A 10,140-nucleotide genomic window follows, 5' to 3' on the forward strand; every position below is an offset into this window, starting at 1 on the left:
GTCTGTAGAACCCAAGGTAGTTCAAGATACCCATGTTTCAGGGGGAATGATCCAAGATGGCCGATCGCTAACATCTCGGGATTGCAGCTCTCAGTGGAAGCTCAGAGAACTAGAGGACGCCACACTTTCAGACAAATTCTGGTTGCTCACAGAGCAGAAGAACCCCAGTGGAGGAGTCACACAGGTCGCCAGCGCGACTCTTGTGGCCGGCGCAGCAGTTTCACCGGCACCTCGGCGCGGCAGCTCTCGGAGCAGAGTAAACAGGGCTGGCTCCCCTTCTAACAGAGGTTTGGAGGACCCACATGGGTCCCCAGCACGACTCCTGAGGCCGGCGCAGGCGGCTGTGACGGCACCTCAGCGCCGCAGCTCTCAGCGCCGAGTAAACGAGACTGGTTCCCCTTCTGACTGAGGTTTGGAGCCCCGGGAAGGCAGAGTCGCCTATTACGGACACAAGAAGGAAGCCAGACAGGAGAATCCTGGGCAGAAAAGCACCATCAGTCTTAACACCACTGTTCTGGCCCTGGGAACTAACAACTTGGATGTCCACTCAAGAGACCTAATCTGAAACTTGGTAATTTCAAAGACGACAGGAGGATAAATTTACAACGATGGAAAGAAACCAGCGTAAAAAGGCTGAGAATACGCAAATTCAGAATGCCTCTCCCTCTAAAGATGATCATGGTTCCACATCAAAAATGGAACAAGGCTTGATGGAGAACGAGCGCATCCCAATAACAGAATCACGCTTCAGGGAATGGATAATAAGAAACTTCTGTGAGTTAAAAGAACATGTTGTAGCCCAACGTAAAGAAACTAAGAACTTTGAAAAAAGGTTTGATGAAATCCTATTGAGAATAGACAACTTAGAGAGGAATATAAGTGAATTAATGGAACGGAAGAATACAATACAGGAACTCCAAGAAGTATGCATAGGTTTAAACACTCGAATTGTTCAAGCAGAAGAAAGGATATCAGAGGTCAAAGTCCAACTTAATGAAATAAAACAAGAAGACAAGATTAGAGAACAAAGGATTAAAAAGGAATGAGCAAAGTCTCCAAGAAATGTGGGACTATGTGAAAAGACCAAATTTACATTTGATAGGTGCACCTGAATGTGATGGAGAGAATGAATCCAAGCTGGAAAATACCCTTCAGGATATTATTCAGGAAAATTTTCCTGAACTACCAAAGCAGGTCAATATTCAACCCCAGGTAATACAGAGAACACCACAAAGATATTCCTCAAGAAGAGCAACCCCAAGGCACATAATCGTTAGATTCACCAGGGTTGAAACGAAGGAGAAAATACTAAGGGCAGCCAGAGAGAAAGGTCAGGTTACCTACAAAGGGAAGCCTATCAGACTTACAGCAGATCTCTCAGCAGAAACTCTACAAGCCAGAAGAGTGGGGGCCAATATTCAACATCCTCAAAGAACAGAACCTTCAGCCCAGAATTTCATATCCAGCCAAACTAAGCTTCACAACTGAAGGAAAAATAAAATCTTTTATGAACAAGCAAGTCCTCAGAGATTTTATTACCACCAGGTCTGCTTTACAAGAGCTTCTGAAAGAAGCATTACACACAGAAAGAAACAACCAGTATTGGCCGTTCTAAAAATATATCAAAAAGTAAAGAGCACCAACATAAAGAAGAATTTACATCAATGAATGGATCAAACAGCCAGTTAACATCAAATGGCAGTAACCCTAAATTTAAATCGACTAAATCCCCCAATCAAAAGACACAGCCAAAACCCAACGGCATGTTACATCCAGACCTGTTTCACATGCAAGGATACACAAAGACTCAAAACAAAGAGATGGAGAAAGATTTACCAACCAAATGGAGAGCAAAAATAAATAAATAAACAAACAAACAAATAAATAAATAAAAAGCAGGAGTTGCAATTCTCGTATTGGATAAAATAGATTTTAAAGCAACAAAGATACAGTGGTAAAAGGATCAATGCAACAACAAGAGCTAACGATCCTAAATCCCAGATACATAGAGACTTAGATTCAATGAGACAGAAAATTAATAAGGATATCAAGGACTCAAAGTCAGATCCGGAACAAGTAAACTTAATAAATATTTATAGAGTTCTCCACTTCAAATACACAAAATATACATTCTTGTCAATACCACATCACACCTACTCATAGGTTTAAATGAAACATTGATTGGCCATTATTAATACCCATTTTTTTCAGAATAAAGCAATATTTCTGTTCACCCTCCCTCTTTCTCTTCCTCTTTCTTCCTCTCCTTTACTCATTTTTTTTTCTTTCCTTCTCTCAAAAAAAAAGAAAAAAAAAAAAGAAATCAACTTGTAAACCTCTAGATCCAGGTCGGCAATGTCTCTCTCATTGCTTGATTTCCTTCCTGCCCTTCCCTCCCTCCCTCCTTCCCCCCTTCCTCCCTTCCTTCCTTCCTTCCTTCATCCCTTCCTTCCTCCTCCCCTCCCTTCCTGCCTTCCTCCCTTCCTTCCAAAAAAAAAAAAAAAAAGATACCCATGTTTCCCCAGGCCACAGAAACCAAAGAATACTGGATTATTCATTCATTTAGCAAACACTTGTGCATGTGCAGGCCCTGTCTAGATGCTGGATGAAAGGCATGGGACAAATCTCAAGGACTAGCTTTCCAAAGGAAGGGTCTACCCCCAACATTTGCAGGGCCCAGGCAAGAGAAGAAATAATAGCCACATACCACATGCTGTGTCTGAGGCTTCTCCTCACTCACTGGCCCAAGCTGGGCACCTGCTGCCCACAGGTATCTCCACTAGCTCCTTCACCATCACTATTTTCAGTTTCTCAAAGGAACCTGATATGGGAAGGCCAGGGCCATGTATGTCTTCTTTGGAGAAATATCTACTTAAGTCCTTTGCCTATTTTTCAATCAGCCTCCTTATTTTCTCTTTTGCTACTGGGTTGTAGGGGTTCCCTATATATTTTAAATATTAACCCCTTTCAGATGTATAGGTGGTTAATATTTTCTCCCATTCCATGAGTTGCCTTTTCAGTCTGTTGATCATTTACTTTGCTGTACAGAAGCTCTTGAGTTTGAAATTGTCCTAGTCCTACTTGTCCGCTTTTGCTTTTGTTGCCTGTGATTCTGGTGTCATATCCAAGAAATCATTGCCAAAACCAACGTCATGAAGACTTTCCCCTAGCTTTTCTCCTAGGAGTTTCACAGTTTCAGGTATTATCTTTAAGTCATTAATTCATTTTAAGTTGGTTTTATGTGTGGTATGAAAGTCTAGTTTCATTCTTTCACATATGGATATCCGGTTTCCCAACATCATTTATTGAAGATACTATCTTTCCCTATTGTGTATTCTTAGCACAACTGTTGAAGATTAATTGACAGTATATGCTTGGGTTCATTTCTGGGTCCTCTATTCTATTTCATTGGTCTATACATCTATTTTTATGAGTACGATACTCTTTTGATTACTGTGGCTTGTAATATATTTTGAAATTAGGAAGTGTTTGTTCTTCTTTCTGAAGATTGCTTTGGCTATTTGGGCTCCTCTGTGCTTCCATATGAATTTAATTATTTTTCTATTTCTATAAAAAAATGCCAATGCCATTGGGATTTTGATAAGAAGGGCAACTAAGAGGACTTCATTCATTTGCACAACTGGTATATGTCCTAAAATTAGTCACTGATGAACAGAGGATATATGCTACAGACAGTTTCAGTATTACCAGTTATATTCCAAATGTTTTTTAAAATTAAAGCCAACATATTGATGGAAGGTGTGGTTATCTCAAATATAATTTAACTGCATTCAGATTTCTTTAGCTTTGAACTTATATGTCCAACTGACAGCTCCCTTTAGAATCCTCACAAGCATATTAGAGATAGGTCCTAAACAAAACTCAAACCCTTTTCTATTTCCGTCCCTGCAAACTTTCCCATCTAATTCAATGTCACTTCATTCCCAAGTTTACTCATCAGTAAACTTCATTGACAACCAGTCAATTTTGATTTCTCTCTCCTTCCCCTTTGTTTGCCCTCCCCAGTCTTGCTGATTTCTCAAAACCATCTTTTGCTCTCCATCCTTATTGCTATCCCTCAGCCCAGTCACGAACATCTCTTACCTAGACTAACATAACATCCTACTACTTGGTCTCCCTGCTTCCATCTCCACAGGGAAAGAATGGTCTTAAAAAGAAAATCGGTTCAGGTTAGGCCTTGTATAAAACCCTTTAATGTCTTCTCGTTACATTGGAATAAAATCCAGACTTCTGACCTTGGCCTATGAGACCTCGTGTGGCCCACCGACTGCCTAGCTCTCTACATTCACCTGATGCTATTCTTCCTTTCACTCTCCAGCCTCCTTTCAATTCCTCAAGTGCATGCACATGCCTCCCCCTTGCCCATGATGATTCTCTCTGACCACTCTATCCAAAGCAAGTGCTTCTCTGTGGTTCAAGTTATCAGCCCAATGTTTATTTCCTTCCTAACATTTTTTGTAACTGGCAGTGATTTTACTAACTACTAACTACCTTTTACTGTTTTAGTGTATTTCCTCTCATTATAATGTAAACTCTACGAAGCCAGCAGCTTCACATGTCCATTAGGAACTAGAGAGAAAGTTAATTCAGTTCAATATCTGGTCCATAGTAAGTGCTCAAGAAATATCTACCAAGTGAACAATCTTAAACCATCTTAGAAATTCAGCCCAATTATTGCTCTCCAGACTTCTATCAATTAGGCTTCTAAAATGTAAAAAAAATTCCTTTCTTATAAAACAAGCTCAAAATCAATGAAGGATTCATTATACTTTGAGAACGTTTAATTCAAACCTCGTCTCCAATACATTGTTTTCTTCAAATATTCACATTGGCTATCAAGTGGAACTCTATGGAGAATTAAAAAAAACCATCGTGGATGTAAACTCATTTATTAAAAAATAATGGCAGTAGCATAAGAGTACTACATGCCTTATTTAATGTGGAAAATATTTAAATAAGATCATTATGGCTCTCTTACAACATTTCTATTTAGTCTAAACCTCTTGTTCCTTTCTACTATAAATCTACTTTGTTTGAAATCACGGAATATACAGCCCAAGGCTTTTCCAATGCCAAAACCAAAAAATGTGCTCAGTGATCTTTATCATATTTTGGAGTATTAACTACTAATAGCAAAAAAATTTAGCAGATAATTTTAACCATATATTCTTTATCTATTCTTTCTTCCAATCTCTTTCTGAATCTGTAGCCATAATTTCTAAGCAATTAAATCCAAGGCAGGAAAATAGTATGTCACTGAGACAAGAAGTAATTATAAAAACTCCTTAGTAAGTCATATCCATTTCATCTGATCTTTCAGGATCACATGGTTTAGTAGTTTCCTAAAAAGGAATAAACAATGGAGATTTTTTAAATCTCAGAAATATAGAAAAATAAAAACAATTAGTAAACACTACCACCATCACCAACAAAAAATTCAACCCAGTACTTACTGCAGATGTTTTAAATCAACATTGCAATTCTTCTTTCCTGGAAATTCCTAGAATATACTCTGTTCTTTGCACATATTGAATGAAACTCATCATGTGTCCCTTGTCTCCCTGGGGAATGCCTATCCATTTATTAGCCAGCTAAAGAGTTTTCTCTGTAAAAACCTTTGCATTTCCTTCCTCTGGGTTCCTGTAGCATCTTGAACATATATCTTTTACACAGCAACAAATAACCACAAAGCGTTGTGGACATTAAACATATATGTGTTTAATTACCAACAGCAACTTAAGGACTTGTCCACTTGTCTTTGTAAGTCCAGGCCCTAGCACAGGGCCAGATACATAGTAAGTTTTCATTCTCCAAACATTTATTGCAAAAATGAATAATTAAGTCATCTCTTTTATTCCTTTTCCTAAGATCTATAAATATGATCGCCATATTTTATAACCCTAAAACTGACCATCATGTCATAAAGGATTTTGGTGTCATTTTTAGGGGCTTAAAACAGAAACATGCTAGTTTTGATGTCCAAATACTAGAATTTCTGAGATGTTTCACTGGGCAACTGGAGGCAATATTTGATAACTAAGAAAATGTGGGATCTCAAGTTTCTATAGCTATGAAAGATGGAAACAGTGGTGACCTTCAATCAGTGGAATAAATATCTAACTCTGGCTTCTTCCTCATCTTCCCACTCCCTGTACTCCAGCCTTTCTTTCATTCAAATGACACAGTGGTGAGGATAACTGACTTCCTGGTAACCTCACTAGCCCTGAATTACATGTTACTCTAGTTGAGGAGAAGGCGGCCGTGGAGCAACATTTCCTGATGACATTATCAAAACTCTCTAGTTCAGATCAAATGAGAAAAATCCTATCTTAGACTCATGGGAAAAGTCTGAAATGCAGATTATTTTAAGAGGACTATACTTTTTTTTTTTTTCAGTCACACACAGGAGTTCCAAACATGACCATCAAATAAATAACAAAACCAGCTCAGAAAGAAATGTTTTAAGAATGGACAAAGTTGAATTAGGTATTTTATACTGGAAAGTCTAAGAAATGTTTGTGGTCTTGAGATGTACCAGAACATTGTTTGTAATTGAGGAAAAAATTGAAAATATCCTAAAGAGTAACAGTGGTTTAACTGTGGTAGATCCACAGAACAAAATATCATGCAACTATCAAAAAATGCAGAAGCATATTTAAAATATTTGCTGTATATGATATGGGGAATAAAAGTAGTTTATGGAGCTGAATATACAGTAGGATGCTATTGTTGTATGAAAATCACATATGCATACTTAGACAAAGGAAAAGCCTGGAACAATATACATGAAGTGCGAACAATGGCATCTCAGTGAAGTGTAATACTTTTTGCTTACCAGAATTTTCTACAGTTTCTAAAATGAACCTGCATCCCTTCTCTCATTAGAAGGTGTAATTTAGAACCAAAGGCAAAAACCACATGATCATCTGAATAGATGGAGAGAAGGCCTTCAACAAAATTCAACAGCCCTTTATGCTAAAAACTCTTAATAAACTAGGTAGTGACACAATTTATCTAAAAAAAAAATAAAAGCTATTTATGACAAACCCGTAGCCAATATCATACTGAACAGGCAAAAACTGGAAGCATTCCCTTTGAAATCTGGCATTAGACAAGGATGCCCTCTCTTACCATTCCTATTCAATATAGTATTGGAAGTTCTAGCCAGAGCAATCAGGCAAGAAAAAGAAATAAAGGGTATTCAATTAGGAAAAGAGGAAGTCAAACTGTCTCTATTTGCACACAACATGACTGCATATTTAGAAGACCCCATCGTCTCAGCCCAAAATCTCCTTAAGCTGATAAGCAACTTCAGCAAAGTCTCTGGACACAATATCAATGTGGAGAAATCACAAGCATTCCTATATACCAATAACAGACAAACAGAGAGCCAAATCATGAGCGAACTCCCATTCACAATTGCTACAAAGAGAATAACATACCTAGGAATACAACTAAAAAAGGATGTGAAGGACTCTTCAAGAACTACAAACCACTGCTCAACAATATAAGAGAGGGCACAAACAGATGGAAAAACATTCCATGCTCATGGTTAGGAAGAATTAATATCATGAAAATGGTCATACTGCCCAAAGTAATTTATAGATTCAATGCTATCCCCATCAAGCTACCACTGACTTTCTTCACAGAACTGGAAAAAACCACCTTAAACTTCATATGGAACCAAAAGAGAGCCTGCATGGCCAAGGCAATCCCAAGCAAAAAGAACAAAGCTGGAGCCATCATACTACCCAACTTCAAACTATACTACAAGGCTACTGTAATCAAAACAGCATGGTACTGATACCAAAACAGAGATATAGACCAATGGAACAGAACAGAGGTTTCAGAGGCAACACCACACATCTACAACTATCTGATCTTTGACAAACCTGATAAAAACATGCAATGGGGAAAAGATTCCCAATTTAATAAATGGTGTTGGGAAAACTGGCTAGCCATCTGCAGAAAGCTGAAACTGGACCCCTTCCTTACACCCTACACTAAAATTAACTCCAGATAGATTAAAGATTTAAACATAAAACCTAACACCATAAAAATCCCAGAAGAAAACCTAGGCAAAACTATTCAGTACATAAGCACAGGCAAGGACTTCATGACTAAAACACCAAAAGCAATGGCAAAAAATGCCAAAATAGACAAATGGGATCTAATTAAACTTAAGAATTTCTGCACAGCAAAAGAAACAATCATTAGAGTGAACTGGCAACCAACAGAATGGGAAAAAAAATTTGCAATCTACCCATCTGACAAAGGCCTAATATCCAGAATCTACAAAGAATGAAAACAGATTTAAAAGAAAAAAACAAACCCATTCAAAAATGGGTGAAAGATATGAACAGACCCTTTTCAAAAGAAGACATTTACAAGGCCAACAAACATATGAAAAAATGTTCATCATCACTGGTCATCAGAGAAATGCAAATCAAAATCACATTGAGATACATCTCACACCAGTTAAAATGGAGATCATTAAAAAATCAGGAGACAACAGATGGTTGAGAGGATGTGGAGAAAAAGGAACACTTTTACACTGTTGGTAGGAGTGTAAATTAGTTTAACCCTTGTGGAACTGTGGTGATTCCTCAAGGATCTAGAAATAGAAATTCCATTTGATCCAGCAATCCCATTGTTTTGTTTATACCCAAAGAATTATAAATCATCCTATCAAAAAGACATATGCACACATATATTCATTGCAGTACTGTTTACAATAGCAAAGACCTGGAACCAACCCGAATGCCCTTCAATAATAGACTCAACAAAGAAAATGTGGCACATATACACCATGGAATACTACACAGCCATAAAGACAAAGAAAATGTGGCACATATACACCATGGAATACTACACAGCCATAAAGACAAAGAAAATGTGACACACATACACCATGGAATACTACATAGCCGTAAAAAATGATGAGTTCATGTTCTTTGTAGGGACGTGGATGAATCTGGAAACCATCATTCTCAGTAAACTGACACAAGAACGGAAAGCCAAATACCACATGTTCTCACTCGCAGGCGGGTTCGAACAATGAGAACACATGAGCACAAGGAGGGGAACATCACACACTGGGGTCTGTTTGGGGTGGTAAGGGAGGGACAGTGAAGGGTGGGGAGGTTGGGGAGGGATATGGGGAGAAATGCCAGATATAGTTGACAGTGGGATGAAGGCAACAAACCGGCTTGCCATGTATGTACCTATGCAACAATCCTGCATCATCTGCACATGTACTCCAGAACCTAAAGTACAAGAAAAACAAAGAAAAAAAAAAAGAGGGTGTAATTTGTTTCAGTATATTTTGTTTTTCTAATTTTTTTCACATGACTAAAATACATGTCTTATGAAACTTTGCTCAAAAGTAAATGTCATTTAAATTCTTCTCCTAATTAAAGAAAAGATTGATAGACCATGTTAAAATTAAAGCAGATTTCTGAATTCTCTATGAAAAAATGAATGAAATAGGAGAAACCCAGCAATTTTTATGAATGTTAGGAAAACTCACTGACTTCATATTCCATTAAAAATTGCAACATCATTTCCCTAGCAAGAGTTGTAGTCTGGAAGATTTCCTACAGCCTACAACACCTGCTAATATGCAAATACATTAAGACACACACGCCACAGATTTCTGTGAGCAAACAACCCACACATTTTCCAAAGCACTAGCTATCACCATTAATAAACATTCACTGAGTTCTTTCTCAGTGAATTGGTATTAGGAAAGATAGATAAACTGTTGTTCCTTTCCTTCAGGAAATCTGCCCTAAAGATAGGGGATTATTCCATATATTATATATATTCTTTGGGTTTCCATTTATTCAAGTTACCAGTTTTCTGAATGAGTAACTTTACAATTATATAGAAAATTTCTCTAAGAACCACTCCCATTTAACAGATGAAAAGACTAAGGCACAGAAAGATTAAGCAATTTGCCTAAAATCAGAAAGCTTGTAAGTGAGGTTAGGTGTGGAATGTAGTTCTACCAGCCTGTAGAGACTCAGCTTTTTTAACCATTCACACATACACACACACACACAAAGTTCGGGTACAGGCAGAGGGTAGTACACTGATTCAGAGGAAAGCCAATACTAC

General features: G+C 37.8%; 1 protein-coding gene across 7 annotated transcripts in view; it reads right to left on the minus strand.

Moving 5' to 3' along the window:
• The window catches only part of PIP5K1B (phosphatidylinositol-4-phosphate 5-kinase type 1 beta), a 346,015-nt gene that overhangs the window by 241,169 nt on the left and 94,706 nt on the right, over positions 1-10,140 (minus strand). For 2 of the 7 annotated variants that reach the window (XM_054255085.2, XM_078367082.1), the window contains one exon: positions 9,246-9,287. The exons of the other annotated variants lie outside the window; for them this stretch is intronic. The gene's annotated coding sequence lies outside the window, so the exon portion shown is untranslated. The remainder of the gene's footprint in view (positions 1-9,245; positions 9,288-10,140) is intronic. 7 annotated transcript variants of the gene reach the window in all.

This window comes from Callithrix jacchus, chromosome 1 (genome assembly GCF_049354715.1).
Source record: "Callithrix jacchus isolate 240 chromosome 1, calJac240_pri, whole genome shotgun sequence".
Classification (NCBI taxonomy): Eukaryota; Metazoa; Chordata; class Mammalia; order Primates; family Cebidae; genus Callithrix; species Callithrix jacchus.